Consider the following 27,823-nt stretch of genomic DNA (forward strand, 5'->3'; position numbering starts at 1 on the left):
AACTGTAGCCATTCCTTATCTGCTAACAAAAGCTGTCAATCAGACTGGAAGTGTCATAGGTTTTGGAATAAAATGATTGCTTGGAGGGCTAAGTATAAACTGCACAAGAAAATGGCATACAAGATGGTTGCTACCAGCTTGAGTTGCACCAAATCATTATCAAATTGCATCTTTGTCTTATAATTCTATTGTAAGAAAGACTGTTATTCTTAATTATTGTCTAATCCTACTTACAGATCATTCTGATTGAACTTTTGTAGTGTGACTTCTGCATATGTATAATTTTTTACTGTTCCTACTCAGCTTTTTTTTTTTTTTTTTTTTTTTTTTTGAAGTCTCAGTTTAGTGTTTCTTACCTTTTGTTTCTCCATTCGCAATACTTCCTTCCTACCTTTTCTGACAATTCATTACTAGATGTGCTGGCAGTTGGATAATACTAGATATTTGAGAAAGGCCAAGTGCACTATTCTGTTTTAACTTTAAAATCCAGTTCCACGCTCAGACGTTGTTCTTCAGAGACCATCCTTCTACTCTTTTCTCTGCAGAACTGCCTGACATTCAACTTCTGTCCTCATCAGTATGGGCCTTTTATTTTATTTATTTATTTTTTTTTGCTGTTATTCAGAAGGCACCTTCTGCTTTTATAAATGGGAAAGGCAGAAAGGGATGAATTCACATTTTTAAAATCTAGTTTGATCCAGGAGAGATGAAATGGCAGTAATCCCTCAGACTTTTCTTCAAATACATTACCGACCATAGATAAGCAAGGATAAAATTTATCTCCAAGTACATAAGTGAATCTGGGAGAATAACAGTACACAAAATCCCTGTTAGGCTTTATACTACTTCTGCAAGAGCACAAACTCTGTTTCCACAACAGAATGAGAAATCTATGTTCCATTAGTACACTGCAGCAATACCTACATATTTACAACACATGAATCACTCATTTTAAATGAGCAAACTTGTATATTTTCTAATTACTCTTACTCTGTAGCAGTTTGCAAAGCAGGTTTGTCAAATGTGTGATTATTCTGCATAAGACAAAGCATTCAAATCTTTAAAAGAAATCCTCAACACACCTCCATGCAATGGGATGTAGGCACTATTTTTCAGTTATTTATGTAGTTATATATGAGAAAATCCCTGAAGTTCACCATGTTTTTTCTCAAACCTTACCAAACTTTAAACAGAATCTGTGTCACTATTGGTAACATAAAACATGTGATTTTTTTCACACTGAATAGTCATTACAAAGCATTTGCTCTCTTTGTGTTCAAGATACACTGTGTGAATACTTCCACAGATGAAATAAGTGTTAGATTTGACCAGGAGCTTGGATCAAGGGGACAAGTCAGCTCTCTACCACAGACTTGAGATCAGGCTATTGCGTGGTACACATACTATAGATAAGTAAGCTATTTGTCTTTATGCACTGTATTTTATTCCATACAAACACAAACGTTAACACTTGCCTTCCTACATAGGAATGCATGCTTTGATGATTACTAGAGATAGAAAAACGTAATGCTGATACATGACAGTCACTGTCGGCTTTACTGCTTTCCTAGGCTGCTCCATATGCACATGAACATCATTTTCCAAGGACAAGTTGGAAACAGACGTGTGTCATCACATACGATGACTTTGAGAACTACTCCAAGAAGAAACTATTCCAAAACAGCTTTGGCTGGTAAACATGTGAAACACAAAGAGTCTTCAATATCTAGAAAACATAGAAATGTGTTATATTGGTAATCTAAGCCTGTGTTAGATACTTAACCACTGCATGCTTTATCTTGACTATGAGTCATTGATAGCTTTCTTGCAGAGCACAAATAAATAGCTCAACTTTTCATATACAGCCTTGCTAGTGTTATGCAAGATACAGGTATTAGGTATACATGCAAATGAGGAACATATATGTATATAGGCATTGTTATACTTCAAAGAACTTTGGTTAGTGTAATGTTTTATTTATTTGCTTGTCCTCCAACAAGCTATTAGCTAATGTGATAATTGATCAAGCAATTGCATTTTAATTGTGGTAATAGAGCAGCTTTGTGATTTATTCCTCTTTGTTTTGTTTCCCTACAAAATAATCATCTTAGCTCAGATGTTTAACCACCCACCCCATTTATCTATTAAAACTGTTTCACAGCCATATTTCATTAATCTCTGAAGGCACTACAATGGGCAAGGCAATTTCTCTCCTTCACACAGTAATTTCTTAATTGTGATGGTGTTGATTATAGCTTCCGTAATTTGCACTCACACTAATCCAGTATTTTTGCTAAATTTGCAAATGATGGAAATTACCAACTATTTTGCATTATTTTATTACATAAAATTGATGTTAGTCAGGCATGTCCTTAAGGTTATCATAGAAAAAATAAGGCCCAAGGAAGTAACAGGTGAGAAGTATACGCTGAACTCTCAGTTCAGCAGAATTTGTTACAAGTAGACTGAAAGGAAAAAAACAAAAACAAAATAAAATGATGAAAAAAAAAATTGGTCTGAATGGTAAACGGCTACAGTATCTTCCTTAACAGCTTTTACTTACTAGTGTATTAGACACCTGTTTTCAAAGTAATGTAATTGAAAATATATATTTTTTTTTTAAAGAAAAAACATGATATGTGTAAATAGAATGATAACCGAAGAGTTAATTCATAGGATATTAATTGCACTGGTGCATCTCTTCTGACAACAGAAACACTGCAGTGCTTTGGGCTATACTTGTAAAATACCCAAACCAAAGTAGGAACAGCTTTTGGAGAACAAAGAGTTGGAATCCTCTTCCAGCAAGGCACCAGATCTTACAGACAAGCTGTGAGGTGGTCTGAAACACAGCGCTGGAGACCTGACTTTGAACTGACGCTGTAATGCCTCCCTTGTCAGAGGCACTGAAGCACAAAAATGCTGATTCTCTGCTCCTCTCTCTGCTGCTCTCTCCAAGGCACACAGACTGCTCCATTCAGAGAATGTTTCAACTACTACTGTTGATCCTCAGAGTGCAAAGCGCAATTAAGCATCATATTTCCCTACATGCTGTTTTAACTTTGTCTCTTCCTGCCTACGTACCTGGTGAAATCATGGGCTTGTGGCTAACAATGTTTTGCCCTGAGTTTGACATTTCAATATTTGTAAAAATGCATTTGTTGTGACATCTGTGCTTGGTAGCTCCCAACTGGAGTGTAAGGACACTGCCACATTAACAGCACCCTATATACAGAACCTTTGGGGCAATGTCCCCTTGTCACAGACTGCTATTCTTCTGTGTAGGGCAGTGGGTAGTGATTGGATGTTTAACAGCTTTGTGCATCACAATATATCACAGGATGTATTTCCAGATAGCCTTCATACATTACTTACAAGATTTCAGTAATAACTTGCAATTTACAACCTACCACTGTGCATTTCCTAGATATATGCTATGTGTATGTTGGATATTACATCCAAGGCAATGATAGAAGTTGAGCTCCGTCTGCCAATCTCGCATATGCCAGTGCCTACATTGTTTTCAGTTCTCAGTTTTGCTGACCTTTGCCATTACTGTCTCACGCTTACTCTCTGTTTAGCAGTCAATACAGAAACACTGTATCTGGTTTTGGTCTTTTTACTGCCTGAATTTTCAAGTGGGATATCTTCCTTCGTCTAGTGATTTCTTATATCCAATAAGGGCCATCGTTTAAGTATCGCAAACTAGCAGTCTCTCTATTGTTTTTTTGTTTTATTTTAAATGGATAAAAGCCAATCCTGATCATCCATTGTACTCTCTTTCAATTAAGAACAAATTGCCTATTTTTTAATAACGCTTTTCCCTTTTTGCACAGGGTGCCATAACCTGGGAAAGAACAAAACACAAGGTAAGTGAAACGCAATGAGTAAATTACCATTGAAGTAACCACATAATAATTAGGGAACATGATGGATAATTTCCACAGCGCAGAAAGAAAAGCAGGATGGGTGTGGGTTAGGGGGATTGGGGGGGCTGGGGAGGAACAACCAACAAGATGAAGGCAAATAAAGCCCTGGATTTATTTTGTTCAAATCGGACACGCATTTCTCACACCAGGCTGCACAAAGGCACTGCGAGAGCAGCTCGGAAAGGGGAGCTTGCATGACATCCGCTCGTCAGGCGGCTCGCTCCCGGCCGAACTCGGCCACACGTCCCACAATACGGAGGTAACGAATCAATTAAGCGGGCCCGGCCCCCACCCCCCCTCCTCAGCCCGTGCCCGCGCGGCCGCCGCGCTTTGTAGTTCCCGGCGCCGGAGCAGTAGGACCCAGGGGCCCTCCGCAGCCACCAATAGACGCTGCTACCGGGATCTATTTGTATGCAATGCCTCCTGCTCTGCGCATTAATAGTAATACAGATAACGGGTCTGAAAGAATTCTCTTCTGAAGAAGGATTTGGTTTTTCAGGGTCCTGATACCGGGAAGAAATCCGGTTTCATCCCCCCTTTTGATTTAAGCCTCCCCAGCAGCTTGTCGTCTGAAGCGCTCCCTCTCCCTGCGATACCGATACCCATCCGTAGCCTCGCTCTGTGCAGGGAAAGTTGCACGGGGCCGCCCGCCCGATGGAGCCGCGACTTCTCTGAGCTCTGCTGCCCCGAGGTGAGTCCCAGCGGAGCGGCGGAGGGGCGGGAGCCGGGGGCGACATCCCCGGGCTGCGGGCGGCCGGAGAGGGCGATGCGGGGAACGCCGAGCGGAGCGGCCCAACAAGTTTCCCTCAGGTACCGGGGCGGGTATTTTGTGAGGAAAGTTGCCGGGGTTCCTTCCGCGGGACGGCATCCCGTTTTATCGTCTCGTTCGCTATTAACAAAGAAGTTTGGCCGCGGCGCAGCCGGCGTCCCCCGCTGTGGGGCGGCTGCGCGGCACTCCGCGGGTCGGGGCTCCGCTCCTCAACTTGTGGAGGAACGGCGGCTTTGTTTGACCCCCGCGATCGCGGGGATGCGGCCCGGCCATAGGGCCGCCCCCCCTCTGCAGGCTCCGAGGGGACCGAAAAGCAGCGGGGAGGGGGAGAAACATAGGCGTTATGTGCAGTGCATCATGTGCGTGTATATCTGTGTCTATATAGAGGTGTAAGAAATGGGGTGCGGGAGGGGGCTGTGCTACCGCACTCTGGGGGGGGTGGGGGGGGGGATGGTCTGCACAGGGGCTTTTCAGGGGTGCGCAGTCAGCGGGTGTGCGGCCACCTCCCCACACAATGGAGGGCCCCCAGCGGGGCGGGAGGGGGGAAAAGGAGGAGGAGGAGGAAGAGGAGGGAGGTCTCCGGCTCCGCTGCAGCCGCTGCTGCAGTGCCGCAGCCCCTGTCCGCCCCCGCCCCGCGGGGCAGCGCCCCCGGGCAACGGGGAACCGCAGCCCCCGGCGCGTATCCGCGGCTTCAGGACGCCGCCCCCCGGGCTCCGTGGCGGGGCCGCAGGTGCCGCGGCAGCGGGGTTCCGCCGGGTGTCCCCCGAGCCTCGGAGCGCTGCCGCACCTGGCTGCGGAGAGGCTGGAAAACGGGATGGGGACGGAGAAATGCAAAAGGAAGGGGTGATTAAGTTGATCTGCAACGTGATCAGGGTCTCTAGTTTTGCTTTTTTTTAATTATTATTTTTTTATTATTATTTTTTTCCCCCGAGTGCTTGCAGATGGTTTTTAGTCATGATTTGTTAAGGTTAATTAATGACTGATGACTCGAAAATGAATTAAAGCGCGCTTGGCTTGGTCTTAACTCCGATTTCACTTGCTCTTGTATCACATTTTTGATTTAAAACTGCTGATGGTTTTAAGTACACTGAAGAACTTTCTGTCAGGAGGCTTTTTTTTTTTTTTTTTTTTGAGAGGGGAGAGGGATTATTTGTGGCATATCTGTGTGTCACAGGGGTGTAGGTAGAAAGGACACTTCTCTGATCTGTGACCGTTGTGCCATATGGCTCGAATGACAGGCACTTGAGCTCAGAACACTTTTCATTAAACCTAAGTTCGTGCGCCTCACTGATGTAAAAAGAAGCTTTTATTGAATGCAGTTTGTAGAAAAAAATAGGAAAGTCCTGGAGTAATAAGGGTAATCTCTAGGTGTCGTGTATGACAACTCCACAGTGGGCTGCTTTTCCACGTTCATCTCACATTTGTCTGACTGAATGTTTTCTGCATACATCTTAGGATGATGTAAATTCCAGTGGCATTACACTGGTGTAAATGGGCTGTAAACGTGTGGCAGGAGACCTACTATTTGGTGATTAGAGACAAGAAAGGAAGGCGGAGGGCTAATAAAATTATCCCACTGTTTGTCAGGCTGGATAGCTCATTCCTCTTCGGTCCTTCAGCAATGCCACTGGACTTTTACCAATTGTCTGGCATTTGTGTCTAAGCTCCTACAATAATGGATTCTTATAAGCATTTTTGGTACCATGACTGACAATTGACCAGAAACCGCACTGATTTCCATGAGAATCCTCACTTAAAAAGACAAAGGATCCCATTGTGGCAACGTGAAGCAGTTTGCCTGTTGCTTATTGACTTTTTAGTCAGTGAGAGGAAAACTTAGTCCTCACCTCTTGCTTTCCTCAGTCATAGTGAGTACTGAACCACTTGAATATTGCAGAAATGAGGAGGACTTGACTAGTTCTGCAGTGAGGTATATGCAGATGTCTTTGCTGAGGCCCAAACAAGTGGCTCATTAGACTTACTCTCCCAGTAGGTTTTAAAAGGAATTAAATTCTTAAAAAGAAGGGTGCTTGAGTTCTGTAGCTTTCTCTTGTTAATATTTCTTTTGTTACTATATATTTGTGTGTGTATATATATATTTAATTTCGTGGGCCTTTTTTTTTTTTTTTTTTTTTTTTTTTCTGTAACTGTACAACAATAAGCAACATGATACTTTGAGTGTCTGAGTTAGAGTTCCCTAAAGTAACTTTCCATGGTCTGTGCACAGGTCTGAACCTCAGCCTAAGCAATAGAGGCAAACATGTCACAGGAAACTCAGATTTATTTATTTTTATTTTTTATTTTTTTTTTAAGAAGAAAAAAAAATCAATTTCTGTAGATAAGCAAATGCCATATACTTTCCTCACTTGATGAAACCTTAAATGAAGCTGAGAGCAGAGAACTCTGTTCTTATGTCTGAGTTGTGACATGATTGTTGTGGCATATGGTGAGGTATAAATTTAGCTGACTTGTACAGTTCAACAAGCAAGTGAGAAAAGCAAAGGGTAAGGGGAGCAGAGGGTGGGAGAAGTAAGGGACTTATATTCTCCTAACCTTTTACATTGAGGAATTCCATGGGATTTCATCCTTCTGGAGTGAAATCAGCTGTTAAGCAAAAAGTGGAAGTGACTGGTTGACTGTGAGTTTGTCCAAATTTTGAACTTGCTCTTCTGTGTGTTCTCCATCCTAAGAGACATTCTGCAATCTCCTGTTGCTTATCGTGGGACCTGCCCCCCTGGGTAGCAGGTGACAGAATTTACCTGTAATGTGTTAATCCGACAAACTTTCCTTTGTTTGTTTTAAAGGAAAGACTTAAACTAATATCTATTTTTTCCCTCTGCATGTCTTTCTCCAGATAGGCTTCAAATGCAGAATGGAAAACAAGTAATCCCACTTTTTCACCATAGCACAGGTCTTTTTAATGCCGATATATTTCTGCATGTCTTTGTTACGTTCCCTGCTTCATTTTTGCTAAGGTGTGAATTCAGGAACTTCAAGTATTTTGATATCTTGAGGAAAATACTACAGTTACTGAAGATCAGTACTGGAGTTTATTTGTAACACTGTTTGTGAACACTTTATTTTTACAAACGATAGTCACGTCCGATGAAATTAAGGATTCAGCACTTTGCTCTACATTTGGGAGGAGTTTGTAATATAATGATTTTTGCACTTTCCCTGTGTTCCCTAATCTGTAACTCAACCAATTAGAATGGATTTGCACGCAGATTTATTTGAATTATAGGGAAAATGACCCCCTCAAGAAAAACGTGGACAATTTAAAGGGTCATTGAGGTGATAAATTACACAGTAGGAATATGAAGAGAAACACTGTGTATTCTGCTGTGCACTTATAATTTGATGGCGTTTTTAAAAAATAATCTGTAGAAGAGAGAGGAAAAACTGAATGTGCCTTTAAAGAACTCTAAGGCAAGCATAAATACTTTGAGCACATAAGTTAAACATGCAGTAACACCATAAGGCTTAAGAACACTCAAATAATCCTAACCCAGCACACTGAAGGACGTAATGAATTATTTCCTCCACTCTTCAAAAGACTTAACAGATACCTTGTGTTTCACCTGTAACATTCTACCTGTCTAACCTACTCAATGTGTAAATCTTTCATTTCTTATCCATCTTGTAATCATCAGTCCCATCAATTCTCTCACAACACTGTCAATTTATAGTCGGCAAACACATAAATCCTTTGTCTCAATTAACTCCTTCTCTTTTCCAAAATTCTCCAATCATTATTCTGTCCTTGTCTATCTTGAGGCCCATGTGTCAGCCTTCTTCTTGTCTTCCCTGCTCAGCTCAGCATAACTTCCATGAGGCAAGATTTGTTTCCTGTCCTGTATCACCTGTCTTTTCTTAATGATTTCTTGGTCTTTACTCCAGGATTGCCAATTCGTGAGAGTTTATCATATTTTTACATGTCAAGTTTATTTCCTTATGTGTCCTTTAGCTTTCTCATCTGTCAGTAGTGAGCACACTGAGTGAACGTGTTCCTTTTCCCAGTTTGTCTTGCATCTTAGAGACTCCTCAGAGTCTGTGTAAACAAATCCTTTCACCAACAAAATAAGTATGACAGAGTTGGCAGGAAACAGCAATGTGACTTAGTGGCTTCCTGGTAGCTCCCAACTTATGGAGGACATTAATCCTGTTCTAATTTTTTTTTTTTGTATTAAATCTGGCTTCAGACAAATATTGTGTGTGATTGTAATTTTCAAAATCATCTGAAAGAGCCCAGAAAGTATTCTGCTGAGTGCTTGAGTTCCTGGCCCACAGACTTTCCTTTACATGCTCTTTTGGCTCTGTTCCCTCTTGTAGCCTGGTGCAATAAGGATAGAAGATGCCATTTGCCATTTTCCTTAAAACTTCCTTGAGTCTTCACATAGGATAGTTTCAGTTAGTGCTGATGAAATATAGGAACTGGAAAAACAAGAACCAAGAGACCTTAACCTCTGGCAAAAATGTAGGTGGAACTGAGCTTCCATACTTCTGCATGAATCGATTCCTTCTCATTCCTCCTTCTTCTTCTTCTGTAATATAGTATATAGGATGCACTCGAAGAGTGAATTTGAAGTCTATCTGTGTCACTCCTCATAAAAATATATGTGTTCCATTCCTAAAATTAGCACAAGGAAGAATTTGACTCATCTGGTAAACTAGGATATGGTTGCCAACAACAGTGACTCTTCACAGTACCAAGTTTGCTATAATGATAAATCCTTATTCAATTGTAAGATATCACTGCAGATACATCCAGTATTTTCATGGTGTGTTTGAGCTTAGGTATGGTAGTCCATTAAATAGTTGTATTAAATGTTTGGGGTTTTGTTGTTTGTTTGCTTTTTTTGGTGTTAGTGGCAATATTATCCTTGTACTTTTCTTTAAGGGGAAACTGCATAAAGGTAAAGGAAAAAAACTTTGTAAATCAAAGGCACCAGCTTTAACTGTGTTGGCACTGAGTTGCCATAATCACACTATTTAGTCAGTTGTGAGGACTTCCTGTAAAAACCAGGACTTATGTAACTTCATTAAGATTTCCACATCTTAATGATCTTCCAAGATGATACATATCCAGCAACAAATCACAGAACTCCAGGAGGACATCACTGCTTGTGACACTGCCCATTAAAATTATCGAATTCTAAGCAAATTACAGTTATTTTTGCAACTCACCCTCCTCTGAAGAACACAAATACTTTAAAGCAGTATTTTATTATGAACATCTGGTCAATACAGCTGTAAACTCATTTTGGTTCTTTATAAAACTCTCAAAACTTAAGAACAAATGTTTCCGAACTGCCAGTTTTGCATACCCAACTTAACATCTGAAAGTCAAATCTTTTTCATTCTCACTCATCATCAATGGTAGTCATGACTTGGATAAACTCTACAAGTTCATGCCTTTAATCCACGTGTTATGTCAAGAATTTTATTAGTGATAAATGTACTTATGGCTATGGTTCTTTGAACCCATGTGTGAGTTTTCATAGTTGATGACTGGGAAAAAAAAATAAAAATGCCTGCATTAAAAAATGAAACAGGAAAATTAAACAAATTATCTGCAGAAAGAACTGTAGACAGTTCTAATTGAAATATTTCAAACAAAATAAAGTGAAGTTTAGTCCCCAGGTAAGTCCCTCATGCAGCTGAGCAGCTTTGGCACTTCTGAATTTTTCAGGAGAAAATGATGAAAAAAAAACTTTTAAAAACATTGCACACACAAAGTCTAAAGAGAGTTGAAATGTGTCTCTCTTGTACCATGGTGTTGAAATCAAGCCTGACCACTTACAGCATTGATGTTGAAGCCTTAAAAAATGTTTCCCATAATTTCTTTTAGATTAAGTGTACTGTTTATGAGAGAATGCAAGACATGCTTTTGAACTATCTGCAGTATGGTACGAAGTGATAGGAGTATTTCCTCTGTATGTAAAGGAAATGAATGAGAGAATGGAAAGTATGGCAGAAGAAATTATGGGACTCAAATATGTTGCATCTTGCATGGAGATTTGAAACTGCAAGTTAATTTTATCTTTGTTTGCCAAAATATATTTTGGAGTGGTATCCCACAGCTTATTCTCTACATGAGAATGAGAATGTACATGGGGAAATGCCACTACGGAAAACAGTCCGTAAAACCAAGGTAAGGAGAGAATCAACAGATATTGAAATATACAAATTTGAATAATGACAGTGACTACATGACAGGCAAAACCAGGAGGCTTTACTGGGGTTGTTGTTTACTCAGGAAAAAACTTCTGAATGTTACAGACATGGACTGTTAAGATGGAATGAGGATTGTTACATTATGAGGATTGATACATTACCCAAAGCAGGATTTTCGTTTCCTATATTCTCAACAATATGTAGAATAAGTAGTATTTCTGTACACAGAAGTATTAACTCAGCTGAAGAAGTTAAAAATCAACCAAACAAAAAGACTTTAGTCAAAATAAATTTTATAGTCTTGCCTTAACGTTTTAGTTTAAAGGAAACACAGAACTTTCAATTTTGAAATATGCAAGTAAGATACAGGGTACAAAGTATATTTGTGGCACATGTTTTGAAGTAACGGCATTTTTTAATCTTAAAAGTTCTGATAACATATACCAAGATATACTAAGGGAAAATGACTAAGAAAAGAATGGAAGGATGGGGGATTTTCTTGCTTTGCTCTAGTTAAACATCATTTACATTCTTTTTACTTATCTGAAGAGTGAGGAGAGGTGGTTTTTTGTTATATTTTTTTGTGTTTTTGTTGTTGTTGTTGTTGTTGTTGTTGTTTGTTTTTTACTTTTTTTATGTTATGCTCACATTATGAGCAACAGTCCTGTCTGCAAACTCTTTGGAAGGATCATCTTATTCATTGGAAAAGCTTCTTTAGGGGTAGGCTGAAGCAGGTGCTCTGAGGACTTTCTCTGGGGATTGTAATAGATTGAGTAGTTACTATTCTGTAATGTCATGTATGAGAGATAAGTCATAATGGCTGTGTATTTGTTTCACTTAATAAAATGCTGAATACAAAGACAACGATTCCTTTGTACCTATTCCCATTGATGGCATGGCAAGGAAATTATTTCACTTATGCAACTGACAGCAATAAGCAGTACTTCAGAAGATGAAACCAGACAAGGCTTATCTTTGTTTTACTTTGTCAAGGTGTGCTGGATATTGTAAAGAGAAATCTTTCATTGATCCAGAAGGAGCCCAGCCACAGGTGAGTTGATATTTTTTCCAGCAACAGGGACCAAGTTCAAATCTTGCAGCTTGTATGCTCATTTGCTTATCATCTCAGATACACACAACAAAAGATTCAAAAGGGCAGTCGATGTATTTTACTAATAACAAAATTATCCAGATTTCTTATTGCTGACCTCTATGTGACTCTGCAGCACATTCTAATCCCAGATTACATGCAATTTCTTATGTCAGGATTAACCTATAGTAAAGCCAACCACTAAATATTTCTTGCAGTTCGGTAGAAGAAATTATTGCTCTGTTATGCTAAGATTGTGCACAACTGAAATATTTTTTCATATTATTCCCATTGAGCTCAGTATTTGTGTCTTAATATCCAGGGAGCCATTATTCAGCTGTCTTTGGCCCATGATAACCTGAAGTTTTTTAAGCTCAGTGGATGATGTTACCATGAAGTAGAGCTTCTGTAGCAGACAGATATCTATAGATACATATACCAAAGTACTATGAAACTAATTGCCAAAGGAATTAGGAACCAACACATAAAGCCATCTTCCTCTCACTACATGGTACACTTCTATTGTCTTGTCTAGACTTATTGTGTAGCATTGTACACAATACATGTACTTGTGGTGTTTGTTTAACTACTATGTGTCACTCATCGCAGGGAAGATTCCCATGTTTAACAGCTGTTAGAAAAATGCAACCAGTAGGCAATAATGTGCTACTATGCTTAGCAGAGTATACTAGTCACTTGTGTGGATGCTATCTGAATGCCCTAAAAGGGGAATTCTACACCAGTCTCCAAAGCAGTCTGCTGTACCAGAGGCCAGGAAGACAGGAAAGCATGTGGGGTTCCAGCTCTTCCATATACATCCTCATTTTCTGGTACAGTTATTCTCTGGCAGGGGAGATGGATGACTTGGACTGAGGCCATGTCTCCTTGCAGACTTGTTTGTCTGCATGAGATACAGTTCTAATGAGTCTGTTTCCTCTGTGCTGTGCTAACCGTTCACAGGACTTGTACTTCAGATACTTTGGTTAGGACTTTCATTAGTGAATGATCTGAATTCATTACAGTATTTGCCACGTAGAAACTCTGATGCGGAGATTTCGTAGTTCAGGAGATTTCTTGGAGAAAATAGAACCTTTGAAATCTCTAAGTCTATTCTGTATCAAATATATTTTGGGAAAAATATTGTAAATAGAAATGTTAATATCTTGGTTATTTATCAGTTATTCATAATCTGTAAGCTCTTAAATATACATCTTTTTCAGAAGATAGTAACTTGTCACCAAACCTTAGCAGTAAGAGAGTATAGATGAAAAATAATATGTGAGGTTCTTCAGGAGAGAGGAAATAAGCTACAAATGTATGCTCTTTTCCAGATGAGTTTCTTGTTATGCTATCTGTTGACATTATGATAAAAATAAATATTACATGAAACGTGATTTTTAATTAAAAATGTATCACACATTTAGTTAAGAAAAAGGAAAATAAAATTTCCCTTTCTTAATAATACATGCAGAAATAAAACGTCCAGGAGAAACTCTTCTTTTCTTCCATGTGTGTCCGATACAGGAAAGAAAAGATTGTTGTTGTTGTTGTTGCTATAAAACACATTGCATAAATGGTCTTTCATTTCAAAATGGTTCCAATTTTGCTCCCTCAGTTCCTTGTGACATCAAGATGTACTTCACATAGTTTAGCATGTGGCACTGGAATGTTAGTTGGAAATTTAGTTACTGAGCATGTTTCTCCCTCTAATCTAATCTAATTGCTGTTTTTGTGAGTAATTCTGGAGAAAAATAATGGAAATTCACCAAACTGGAAAATTATTTTTCTTTTCCCTACTTCTTGCAATGACCCAGAAAACACAACAGGTAAGGACTGCTGCTCTACCAACTAAACCAACTTAAATGTTGCTTCACCATGATCACCAAATACAGCCATTGCTGGAGTGCAGGACTATGGTTTTGTCCCTCTTTGCTTTCAAGAGTCCTCAATAGTAGGGAGTATTGTAGGCATGTGACAGCAAGTTATTTGTCTATAGCAGAGACGCAGTACACTTCTCCAAAGCTCAGCTTCAAATAGTAGTATTTTTAATTGGTTTGTAATAATCATCTAAGGCAAAATGTCTGTAGATGAGAAGTGAAGAGCATACCAATTCATTTCAATATCCAGTCCCAGGTATATTTTTCTTAACAACAAGAAAATAAAAACTTTATGCAGGTGAAATGGAGTTAGTGATGATTCTTAAGGAGATGCTGCATAATAATAATTTAAAACATCAAAACAAAACAGCACAACAATCATTAAAAAACCATCAGGAAATGCAGTATCAGAAATGACATTAATGGAAAGATAATTCATATAACTTTTGTTCAATTTTTATTTCCTTAGCAGTAGGTTATTGATGTAGAATAGAGGTTTGCTGTGAGAATGGTGATTGTATGTTTGTCATGGGTTTGGCTACAGATTATGATATGTATGTTTAAACTAAAAAAAAAAAAAAAAAAAGGAGAGAGGAAAAATACCCATATATATAGTTACATTATTACCCATGAGCAATTTTCAGTGGTTTCCATGAAAATTGCTTGAATAATGCATAAAAACTTTGAAAAGGTAATATGAAGGCCTATTACTTGCCTGTGTCAGTAATGGCTGGAAAACACTCATTTGTGATGCTGATGTCTGCTCTTTCCCCACTTCACAACAACTATCAGTCTACTGCTCTCCTTAAGATTAGAATACCAAAAGCTATCACAGTATTAAAAGATCAAAAGTGTCTATGTGCTAATATAGTTCATTAATAAAGTGCATTTTACTAATAGTTCACAGCTTTGAAAGCTGTTAATATCATTTTTAGTTAGTTATGTATCAAATAAAGCTCTTCTGTAGCAGTAACAGAGTAAAGTCACCAACATGACTTAAACCTGTAACTAAATAAGCTAATTTTTTCTTCTGTAGGTCAGTTACAATATATTTACTAGAAAGAAATCACACAAAACAAAGGATCTAGATTCTCTCGAGAAAAAAAAATAGTACAAATGTAAACAAAAGATTGGAATTTTCCAGAATTTTGCTCAAGTTTTTAAAGTCTCTTGTCAGCTTTTAAATTGCAAAATGTAAAAGAATGGCTGCAGTGAGAATGTAAGGATAATAAATAGGAAAAATACTGCACAGTACTTTGTAAATGTTTTCATAAGTATATTTTTCTTTAAGTGGTGCATGATTTATGGTGTATGCCTGTGTGAATTGTACCTCCCACCAGTAGCTTCTCCACATGGAGAAAGAACAGCTTATTGCAGCTGTCAGCTAATGAAATGACTCCTGCAGTTCAAGTAGTTGCAGCTTTGGGCTGAAAAGTGTGGTTCTGACATTTTTTGGCAACGTCTACCAATGTCCTGTGGCAGAGGGTTGTAGTTCTTTGTCATGATCGCAACTACTGCAGTGAACAAGGACCTGGAAGACTGAAATATCAGAAATAATTATATACTTCAATCTGTTGTCCATTTCTTTTTTCTTTTTCTTTCTTTCTTTCTTTCTTTCTTTTTTTTTTTTTTTTTTTTTGGCTGAGAAGTAGAAAGTCTGCCAAATTTTGTAATTTTGTGCAAAACCTGATCTTAGAGGTCAATGCAATGACAGTATATAAAATACTTTATTAAAATGTGAAGAAAAAAAGGAGAGAAGCCTTTGTAGAAGGTAATCACAAGTTCATGTAGGAGACACAGTATGGCTGTCTGGGCATGGGAAAAAATATCTTCCATGTCATATAATTCATATAATACCTTTATTTGCGAAGCCTTCAGGTCAAGGATTATGTATTCTTGAATGTATTCTGCTTCTAGGTTTCTTAAAAATCAGTAAGTCCAGATATCATGCAAACGAATGGATAAAGTAGCTGAAAATAACCTGTTTCATCACTGTAGTATTTATGGCTGTAACTCAAAAAGAAATGATTGCAATGCTAGCATTCATACCTGATTCCTCAGAGTGTAAATGCACCTACAGACCTTTTATTACAGTCTAACTGGAGGGCTGGTGACTAATCTCAGCATGGTTGAGCAGCAAATGTTGGAGGATAATTGGATCTGTAGGCTAAGATAGTATGAATATGGAAGGTAGGAAAGACTGACTGGTGGTTATTTTACATTGTGTTTGAAATCTGCTCTTTGTTTGTAATTTTGTGTGGAAGATAACTTACCTGAGAAGGCAAAAATTATAAACTTCCATTCAAATGAAAGATTGAGATTAATATTCCCAAAATAATGTTTTTGTAGTAATGAGCTAGTAAGCAGCATATGCTGAAGAGCTCATTCAGTAAAGCTTTTAAACCTTTAATAAATTGTGAACATATTTACAGAGTGGTTTAAAAGTGGATCTTTGAATGCTGAATTCCAAGTTGAGTATTTCAAGTACTATATCTCCTACAGAAACAGCATACTTGCTTGTAGTTTCTTTTCTTCTAAATGAGAATTCAATGGATTATTGTATAATAAAATACAAACAAAAAATATCACCAAGTGCTCTCAGCCCATTCTGGTTTTCTTCATGTCATTTACAGTGGTGCAGGTGGCATTTTTTTTTTTTTTTTAGCAAGGATAGCTTGAACAGCTGCTGCTGTTGCAGTGAGTCTATATTATTAGTTCCTTGCCTGTCCATTCTGTCTCCTCTTGATAAGAAATCTGTTCTTTCATTGTTCTTTACGTTAGAACACTTACCTGCTCAGAGTAGGATATATTTTGTTTGCTTCTTTGCAAAGTTATCTTGATAAATGCATATTCAATAAAACCATAGTCTTCAAGATAAGACTTGTTTGAGGGGAGGGCAACACAATCCCTATGGCTGTCAGTCACACTGTTGTGATTAATCAGTCACGGTTTTACTCATGCTAAGTTTAAGAGTGGCGTAGTTCATCATACAAGGAGTCTAGTAACTTTTAGTTGTAATAATTTGACATTGCCCTCTTCTTCTAGGGCTCAGAGAAGTAAATTAAAAAAGCCTGCCTGATTATGTGATATGCATTCTCTCCTTACAGCTGACCTTGGAATCTGCTAAGAGAGATTCAGGTCTTAATGATCTAAATTCAAGTAAATAGCAGTAAGGCACACTTTAACATCCATATAAACACAATACTTATTTATTCTGTTTATTTTGCTGAATGATTGATCAGTATGTACTTAATTGCTAGCTAGTGAGTAGCATGTTGCTTCAAATTAATCCCAGCTCCTTGCTAAGTTTGTCCCTCTGGTTGACATTGGTATGTGCTGGAGGAGGATTTGGAGAGAGTTCACCAGATGATGATGTTTTTCCACTGTGAGTGGAAGGAAGAAGAATGATTCAAGACTGGAATCACTGCAGAAGAACCGGAGAAGAGATTTGGGATCTGAATCTGTAGGAAGGGAGGCTTTGCAGAACAAGTGATTCATTGCAGTCATGCACATATGCTGCCTATTCCCTATTACATTTTGCATAAGAAGCTGAGCTTACAAATTTCAAAACAGGAATAAAATAGGAAAAAAAGAAAGGAAAATTAAAACAATGGAGTGGGTTGGGAGGAGGAGATAGTCTCTATCAGTAATAGTTCCTGAAAATGCCGGTAGATTTCCTACATTTACTGTGAAACCAATCCATGAATCAGCCCTTGCTCTGTATTTGGGAAATGTAGCTATTAAATCCCTCCATTCCAATCAAAGAAGATATACGAAACAATTTTACTTCAGAAGTTGATTAAATATGTGGGACTGAATAAAATGTGAAGTATTTAGCCTTTATCACTGCAAGAAGGGAGAACTGGAATGTCTTTAGCTGTTATCATTCACTTAATATGAGTAGTGCAAAACACTTAAAGGTGATTTTTCACTTTAATAGGCATATTTAATAGCTGGCTCTGAATCCCACTATTATAACTGCAAATAAATGGTGGAAACTTTAGGCAGTTTGATGCAGTTTAAGTGGTATTTTTACTAGCCATCAAGCCTTTTCTTTTACCAGTGTTCTGACAAGAATAATAATTATTAAAATTTGGGATAGAAGTACAGACTTGCACTTTTGTAATTACAGTCCGTACATTTCAGTTCTATGTTATGACTCAAAATTTCAGTATTTTTCCTTCCTGGCTTCAAAGTGAAGCACTTCAACTACTTTGAAGTAATAAAATTTCTAATTGTGAACAAAAGTTAGAGAATGAAGGAAGTAAAATGAGCTTTAGCCAGGTTCTGGCCCAATTGCTATAGCAGATTTTTGGGATATAGTCCTTCATTTCACTCCCACTTATTATATCTTATTTGGCACCCAGGATTTTCTCATTTCTGGGAACTGAATTAACTTTTGGCTGGAGAACTCCTATTGAAAAATGTATAATCTATAATTTCATACTGTTATACAACATGGTCTTGGAAAAGGACCTAAACAAATTTGATAGTATTGCTCAGTGTTTCACAAATCCTCTGTCACATCTGAATCAAAAGATAATTCAAAAAGCCTCTGTTAAGTTTACTTGCTTACAAAGGAAGTTTTCTTTCTAATAAGATGTACATAAATACTTCCCTTGTAGGCTTGTCAAGCTGTCAGCACCACTGTTACTACACTGTGCGTACTTCCAGTAGCCACCTGTACTTTGTTAAAAGTAACATCTGCACGTTCATGGCATGCTTCAGTCTAACTGATGGAAAACAGTTTTATGTTTCCTTCTTAAGAATCATAAGTAATGAAGATTGCATTAGAAAACCATTGTGTTTAGCTGATATTTTAGAATCTAATAAAGCAAGCATATGTAGACAAATATATGTTCAGAGAAATTGTAAGTGGATGCATTAGTTCACTTACAAGCAAAATATATCAGTGTGGGAAAAATCTGCCGAAGTGTGGATAGTCTCATAATAAGAATACTGCCTAGTATCTGGTATCTGCAAGCTTGTCTTTTTCTGCATGGCTTCTTTCATGTCCCACCCTCGCCTCTCAAGAAACTGGGAAAACATTAAAAAGTTAGCTAGCCAGATTCACACATGACAGAAATACATAGAACTAGGTGCTTTAGTGAGTCTATGCCAAAAGACAGTAACTCCAAAAAGAAAGTAGGATGCTACAAATATAACATTGTTCCTTATCTGACAGAGGATACATTTTTATATCTCATTCATTTCTGGACAAAATTTTGAAAATGCCATCAAAGACACAACAACAGCATATTGCACAGTGTTTACTGTGAAGTAAATGAACATTCCTTGTACAAAGCAGTCATGAATAACAGTGCTCAGATTTCCATTGATCTCTGTGAGAATAGGTACGTATTTCTGGGAATATGTAGATAAGGGTGAGCAGTTTTCATTAAGTGAAGGTGTTAATTGTGATTGCATTTCTCCATGTCTAAGGAAATGACTATTGTTTTTAGGCAGTGAGAACAAATTGGAGGAACTCACAGAAATAGTTGTAATACAAAAGACAGCAGGAGGTGAAGATGCAAAGGCTTTCTGGTAGGTGTAAAAAAAAACCACCACCAACAAAAAACAATCAAAAACCAACCAACAAAAACCTAAACTGATACCCATCAACATGACATACAAATTGAAAATGTTGAGTGATTTTAATGCGGGAAAAAAAAAATATCAAAGGAAAAATATGTGCTGTTTGTCTTGATGTGCTTTTTAGACAACAACTTTGAAATTTTTGCCTTTGGGAATATTTTTAATGCTAATATACTCTAAATGTAAAAAAAAAAAAAAAAAAAAAGAGAGAGCAAATCTTTAACTATTAAAATATATCATTGAATTCAGTATGGCAAAATAGGTCGCTTTTTTGTATATTTTTTTGTATTTTTTATATATTGTATAAAATACATATATTGTATATAATATATATATTATATTTTGTATATTGTATATTTTTTATAATTTACAAGTTGAAAGAGCTCACTTCCATTATATGCAAGTTAGCAGCTGCTAATCAGAATACTGGAGTATACATGGGAGATGTTGGAAGACATGACAGTTATTATAATTAATTCTGAAAGAATAAAAAATAAATAAATCCATTATCTGTATTAACAGAAATGAAAAATACTAAAATATTCTTGTTTTAGAAGTTAAACATGAGTTAGTATGGTAGTCGATCATTTCTTTTGCATTCCTTCTGTTGTACCACCAGCTTTATTGATTGGTTTCAATTAATGTATGCCAACAAGTAAATTAACGTGGCACCTGAGGCAGAATTCTCTTGTGGTTCACGTACACTGACTTCTTACCGTTCTTGCTGTTTTAACTCCTATGGAGCATATTGCTGGGAGCTACAATATTTTTCAGTCTGGACACGGACGTTACCCATGGCTCTAATGACAGGTCATTTACAGCAAACCCATGTTTCACTGCAGAGATGTCTCTTTAAGTGACATCTTATCAATGGCAATTCAATTAGTCAACCTTAAGACTTTGAGATATATCTCACGCTGTGTCACACAACACTAGCAGATTTGCATTTTAAATGTTATCTTTTGTCATTGCTATGCCTCTTCGGTACACATAAAAAATGCATTTTCATTCCAATTCTTCATTCAAAACTCCATGGAAAACATTTTCTACATTAAAATCAACTGCCTTCATTTTCAACAATGTTGTCATCTGAAAAGACTTATGGGCTTGTTCTGTGGACAAGTATTTTCAGTGCTGGTGCACACCATAAAACCGTATCTGACGTGCTATTACTGATAAGCATCCGATAATTCTTAACACAAGTATCTAAACTATTCGGCTACTGAGATATAAATGGGATATAAGTATATATAAATATTATTGTAGTGGACACAATTTATACATACAGGCAGAAATAGGAGATGATTTTTAAGTAGAGAAGTGGCAAAGAATTTAAAGCCTGGACCTGATTTTTCTGGGTAAATAACAGTGAAAATATCCTAGCAAGACATGGCCTCCTCACTCAGCATCAGCCAGCTGAACTTTTTATACGGTGTTTTTTGTATAAATAGTTACTTTCTGTAGTGTTACAATCTAATGTGTTTCATAGGGTATCTTTGACAACCCTGTGCAACTGCATCATTCACTGATGTATGGGAAAGTATATACCAAGCTTACACTTTTCAGTAGGTGCCAATGTAAAGTAGGGGATATGGTGAACAAATGTAAGTTGTGCTATGCAAAATCATGAGCAACAATTTGTGCTAATGGACATAACACCTTTTAGTAAAAACTATAGATGCATTTAAGAATCTGTACTTTGGGAAATGAGCTGTGTTTAAAAAACACAAATACTCATTCAAATATTGTTGGTTGGAATTGAGCAAAGGGTCTTCTAAACTCATTTAAATATTGAGAATTTTATCCATCCATGTCCTTACTTCTAACTCTACTGTAGCGAGTGTGAATGAGTAAATACACTGGGTTTTAATTTAATCCTCATCCAAATTCTTATCATTATCAGTCTTTGCAGTCATAGTAAAATATTTTGTAGGTACTCCATAATTAAAACCAGTATTTTCAAATGTTCATTTTTGAGGTTGTTCTTGTGGCATGGAAGAGTCATGATTTAAAGTGAATTCTGCCAGTGCTGGTGAGAAACAGAACACACTTTTTATTTACATGGCAAGAGTAGTGCCTTGTAAATTTTGCTAAGGCAAATCAATCTGTGTATTTGACAAGTATACGAGATAAATGTTCACAGACAATTTTCCTGATAAGGTGTGGGTGGTATTACAGAATATGAACTTATTAATGTACATTTTCTTTTCCTAGAACGTGCAACAGCTGATTCAGATTTCCCCACTGATGGACAATTTTAGTTTCAAATAGTCGAGTTGCTATTCTGAAATCAAATTTTAATGGAAAAAAAAATTACATGGTAAGGCTTATTAAAAGATATTAAAATGTAATTAGATTAAAGTTAAACAAGAATAGTAGCTGAATTAATCTTGATAGACCTATACTGACTATGTAGAAGGAAGGAAAGAAGGAAAGAAAGAAAATAAGCTCATGAAGAAAATACATAAAAATATCCACCAGTTTGTATAGAACCACTTTATTATTTATGTTAGCAACACATTTGTGTATATCTGTGTGGGCTGAGATATTCATAACTATTTTCATAGTGAATCTTAGTTTGTTAGTTTGAATCAAGAGAATGCTCTTGAAGTTTTTCCTTTCTTATTGAGCCTTGGTTTACATAATGTGGAGATTTTGCAGTGCCTCAACTTGATTCCTTTCAGATGACAACAAGATTCAGGTTTGGAAGATTTAGTACACTTCAGGAGTGTAACTAATGCACTCCAGCTGCAAATGGGCATTCAGTTCAGACAACCAGACTAGAGCTAATCTGAAATAAAAACGCTTGAAAGGTGAATGTTATGGACATGTCAGCATCGGATACAGGATTGCCCCTATCCATCTGTCATGTGTCTGCTAGCCTAGATATAGTCTATGAATTTTTACATCTTAATGATAATTTTTGTTTAATGACTTTGTGTAAAGGAAAAGACACTAGTTCTACACAACTATAGCAGGCACCTCCATAGTACAGCATGAGATGCATGTATATTTGTATTCAGTGAGACAGCCCATTACAACATCTTCATTACTGTATAATATTAATAAGTTGCAAAATCTTCAGGGGTTGAATCCCTAAGCAGAAACTTATAGTTGCGACCTGAGACATCTCTTGCCACTGTCACTGATTGTTAGAAGTTTATCCTGAAGACTGTGGATTTTTTTATTCAAGTTACTATACAGTTCTATTAGGCAAGTAGGAGGCTGTTGGAGTATGTATGAGCTAATAGCTCTGAACTTAAATTTAATTGAACTCAGTTCCTCATTGCAAGGTATAAATTCCAGTATAAAAAATATCTCCTATTTCTAACAACAAGAAATTATAAAACATTAATGCTTGTTATGAGCATGAACTACAGTTTGCAGTAGTTGTTTACAGGGGGAAAAAAAAAAAAAAAAAGAAATTTGGCAAAGCTTTTAGATTTGTAGGTGCACAGATTTTAAAACCCAAATATACTTTATGCATATTTCTTGAAAGCATTTGTTTTTGTTACTGCATTGCTCAACAGTGCTTCTCTTTTATGTATTTGATTAAAACCGAATCTCAGGGGAATATTAACCCACATGACAAAATCATCATGTAATTTGGCAGAAGCATAGCACAGTTGACAGAATCTGCTTAGGGAAAGCCTCAGGAAAGAGCTAGCATTGGGAATAAGTTCACCTTTGACCACAAGCAAAAGTGATGCCTTTTGGACTCACAATGAAAGCCTTACCGTAAAACAATCCATCTGCTCTTAGACCAACCATTCAAACACTTGCCACAAGAGCACTGAAATCTGAGCTTTTCAGAAACATAGAATAAATTATACTATTGGTTATATCCTTAATACAAAATTATTCATCTACTTTCATATCTGATAAAGATGTTTGCACTCTTAGCTTGATCTGTGTAAAGGATAAGTTGGAGGTCCTCAGTAGTAGGAAAAATTATTTCTTATGACTTCATTGGGTTTTCACATTGATGTTGTAGGAGCTTCTCAAGTGTTGGATGTCAAATTCAGGATAAGACAACCATTTAAAGTGAAAATATTACTATATTTTCAAAGAAAGATGCTGCTTGCTTCATAGCTCTACTTTCCTATGGATGATGAATATATTTAACATCAGTGGCAAACAAACTTTTCTTTGCCATGTTGTTGCATCTTCTAATCAGTATTTAGGGATTTTAATATAATGACTTTCTATGTGGTTTTTATTTCACCTTTTTTTCTGAGCCAATTATAGATTTGCTTGCTCATGGAGGTGTATTTACTGTTTTTTCTCTCTCCTGTTCCTATTAATATAAAAGTAAGGATGAGATAAAGGAGGACAAAACTGCTCTTGAGAGGAATATGAGATAAGCTAGCAATGAATTGGCAAGCAGAATAATATTTTTTTCCTCTGAATACCCTTTTCTCCTTTGTCTAAATCTCCACATTTCCTTAGTCTAGATCATTGATCCCTGAATGCTATGAAATCACTTTCATCCTTTGCAGCTTTCTAGTATACATATTGCTTACAAACTTCATTTTGTGACTTTGAATTGTTTTAATGGGGCCAGGATAATTTATCTTAGTCATTTGTAAGATCAAGTATAAAAGAAAACTTTGGCTACAAAGCATACCAGAATCATAAAGCTGAATACCTTGGGAGGTTCTACTGAATCAATGAATCTCAAAATAATCTCCGGTTAATCTCTATCTATTCAGTGCTTAAATGGGTACATCCCAGGAGAAAGCTGCTTTGTAACAGAGCCTCAGAACTGTCCCTAGAGTAACTATATTAAGGACACATGTGTTGTATTTCATGTTTAATTTAATCGGGGCATTAAATAGTGCAGTTTAGGATAAAAATACTCAATACTGTTTTTTTGTTTTGCTTTGCTTTTTTTTTTTTTTTTTCCAGAGAAGTTTCTGGAATGTCATTATACCTCCCAGTAACTCATTAATAACAAAATTTTTTAAAATATTCATTTGAAAGAAAAAAAAAAAAAGGAATATTTAAAAAAAAAAAAAGCACATTAAGTCTGATAATGATTTGTGATTTTTTTTACGTGACTACATTTTGGATGATCAGTTTGCTGAAATTATGGAATCATCACAAGATTAAAAACAAAACAAAAGAAGGAAAACCCAAACCAACCAAAGAAATGAAAGTGAGGCAGCAGGATTAATTTGGCTAAATGGATGTTTTTTGAAGTCTGATTGATGGCCATCCATTTTACAGTAACTATTCCCTTATATGTTCTTCTTTCTAACACTTTAGCATTTCTATCTTGAATCCATAACATAAGTGTGTTTGTTTTTCTTTGTGACCTTTACAAGGATTACAAAAAACTGTATTCGTTTTCTGAAACTAATCTAAACAAATAAATAGCTGTGTGGATTAAATAATTCTTCATTGCAGTAAGTGCAGTATATATTCCCGCTGACTTTTTGAAACCAGACAGGAAATATTTTGGTTACAGACAATGACTTGTAGCAGAAAATCAGCTAAACACTGTTAACCACTCACTTTGGAAAAGAAAAATCCCAAAGTAAACTCAAAATATTAAGGAATGACTTAATTGAACTATGACTTCAATATGAAGATTAGTGCTTGTAGTCCCAAAGAAAATAACTTTTCATATAAATAAGGAAACTTACTACTTAGTAGGCACATAAGGTGATAATGGGGAAAAATTCCTTCAGTGCTGACTATACTGTAGGTTTTTTTTTTTTTTTTTTTTTTTTTTTAAACTAATTAGAGAATAGCTGCCTTAATCATAAGATTAACCCTCTTTTTGTTGCTTGGAAAATCATAACATATAAAAAGTATAAATATTTATATTCTTTTTTTTTTCCCTTTAAGTTTCTTATTCAGTTGAATTGTTGAGTTGCCCAGTTTTGGCAGAGAGGATGGAATGTGATAATTTTCCAAAGCATCACATTGTAGCTTGGATATTATGGACAGCCCAAACCTTTATGACATCAAATAGCACAGATGCTGCTTCTAGCTGGGATAATCACAGAATCACAGAATGGCCTGAGTTGGAAGGGACCTCAAGGATCATGAATTTCTAAGCCCCCACCACAGGCAGTGCCACCAACTTCCACATTTAATACTAGATCAGGCTGCCCAGGGCCCCATCCACAGAAGGGAGGTGCTTCAGCCTTCTGATCATCTTCGTGGTCCTCCTCTGGACCCACTCCAAAAAAAAATCCAGGTCCTTTTTGTGTTAGAAGCCCCAGAAGTAGACACAGTACTCTAGGTGAGGTCTCAAGAGAGCAGAGTAGAGGGGTAGAATCAACTCCCTCAACCTGCTGGTTACACTTCTCTTGATGCAACGTAGGTGAAGATTTAATTTACTACTGTATTTGAAACTTTGTCAAAAGCTATGATCATAAAAGGGACATAAAATTTCCTGTTTCATCTACTGTGTATAAATTGGGTTAGTCTTGCCATTGTTCAGGAGCTGCCATGCCAGATAGAAGTGTTTTTGAAACCTGGAATTTCTTAAGGCTGCAAAGGTTCTGCAGAAACGTCAGTACCAACAACCAAAGCTAAAACAACTCCCTGTTTCCCCCAACTAAAATCTTATATGTGTAATAGTGTTTCTTAAATCTGTTGGCCATATCTATAAATCCCTACTGAAGTCATCTGAAAGGGTTTGTCATCCCAGTGAAGCCTTAGTAGTTCAGTGATCCCCCTAAGATAAAACTTAACCATCATTATGTGACTTTGATTAAGGAATTAATCTGCTGTATCTTAGTTCAGACGGTCAAAAATCCATTACAACTTATTAATTTGTCCCTACTTTCATTCATTGAAAAAATATATTTAATGTAGAATTAATGTGGAATAAAAGGAGCGTGGGTGTTGGTCGGCAACTGGCTGAACATAAGCCAGCAGCATGCCTAGGTAGCCAAAAAGGCCAATGACATTATGGTCTTCATCAGAAATTGTGTGACTAGCAGAACTTGGAAGTAGTTGTCTGTTTTTACATGGCACTGGTGAAACCACACCTTGACTGTTGTGTTCAATTTGGGACCCTCACTTCAAAAATGGTATTGAGTTACTCAGGCGTGTGCAAGGAAGAACAACAGAATTGGTGAAGGGATTAGAAAACATGACTTATGGGGAACGGATGAGGAAACTGGAGTCCTTTAGTCTGGAAGAAAGGATGCAGCAGGGAGACCTCATCACTCTCTATAACTACCTGAAAAGAGGTTGCAGCGAGGAGGGTGCTGGTCTCTTCTCAGGTGACAATTGTTAAGATGCAAGGAAACAGACTCAGCTTGCACTAGAGAAAGCTTAGACTGAACATTAGGAAGAAATCCTTCATAGGAAGGATGTTTAAACTTTAACGTTAAACATCCCTGTATGGGAACTGCTGAGTCACGGCCTGAACCTCTGGTTGATCATCTGAGGTGAGCCATGAGTCAGCCAGATGAGCACAGGTGAAGACAATTCATCTGTACTGCCGGAAGGGGTGGAGCCAGGCACCACCCGTCCTAGACCTATTTAAGAGCTGGCTACCAGTGGGGAAGGATCTATTTTGGAGATCTGCTCTGCTGGAGTTTTTTAAGTGAGCCTAGGATAGGGGTAAGTTTTCTATCTATTCTCTTTTTGTTATCATAGTCTGCTTTGTCAAACTCTCTTGTTTATTTTGTAATTATAGCATCTTAATATTAATTTATTATACAGTCCTCTACCTAGGGGAGCAGTGTATTCTCCATCCCTTGAGGTACTTAAGAGACACGTGGACGTGGTACTAAGGGGCATGGTTTAGTGGTGGGACTCAGTAGGTCACGTTGATGATTGAATTTGGTGATTGGGAAGGTGTTTTCCAACCTAGGTGATTCTGTGGTTCTATTGTTAGTGATAGAGATATTTTTCTTAACTATGAAACTATGAGTGGTTTTCTGGGAAGAACCCTGACCTTTTCTTTCTGGTGCAGAATATTTACAGCACTAATAGAAATGTCTGAGGCACAATTAGAGTCAGGAGCAGTTCCTCTTGGGAACATAGGCCCTAAACCAGCAGATTTTTTTTTTTGGAGATATGCCAAATATTTGAACACCCTACAGCTGCAATTTTCCTTTGTCAGTTATATAGCACTTATATTTGGAGAATATAAAACAAAGATTCAGCAAAACCAGTTCTAGTGGCAGTTTAACAGCTTAAATCATCCAAACAAACTAGTGCTGAAATTTCTTTCTCTGAGAGGTTAATATTATATTAAGCATATATATTATATATTATTATATTAAGCATAGCATGTTACAGTAATTTTCAAACAAACTTTCTCACACACACATTAAAAAATGTTGAAGTTTTAAACTTGTGCTTCTCAGATATTTCTAGCAAGTTGGTCTCTTAGCTTCTGTACTATTGTGGCTGA

At 37.1% G+C, this 27,823-nt stretch overlaps 1 protein-coding gene across 4 annotated transcripts in view; it reads left to right on the forward strand.

Annotated features, from left to right (window-relative positions):
• The first annotated feature begins 4,097 nt into the window (after window positions 1-4,097).
• Window positions 4,098-27,823, forward strand: part of ROBO1 (roundabout guidance receptor 1) — a 694,688-nt gene continuing 670,962 nt past the window's right edge. Inside the window, exons 1-2 of one of the 4 annotated variants that reach the window (XM_048933857.1) lie at window positions 4,098-4,188; window positions 4,429-4,620. The gene's annotated coding sequence lies outside the window, so the exon portion shown is untranslated. Of the gene's footprint in view, window positions 4,189-4,263; window positions 4,621-4,645; window positions 4,740-27,823 lie in introns of those variants that run through there. The other 3 variants (XM_048933858.1, XM_048933865.1, XM_048933861.1) reach the window with 3 other exon arrangements.

Source organism: Lagopus muta, chromosome 1, assembly GCF_023343835.1.
Source record: "Lagopus muta isolate bLagMut1 chromosome 1, bLagMut1 primary, whole genome shotgun sequence".
Taxonomy (NCBI): Eukaryota; Metazoa; Chordata; class Aves; order Galliformes; family Phasianidae; genus Lagopus; species Lagopus muta.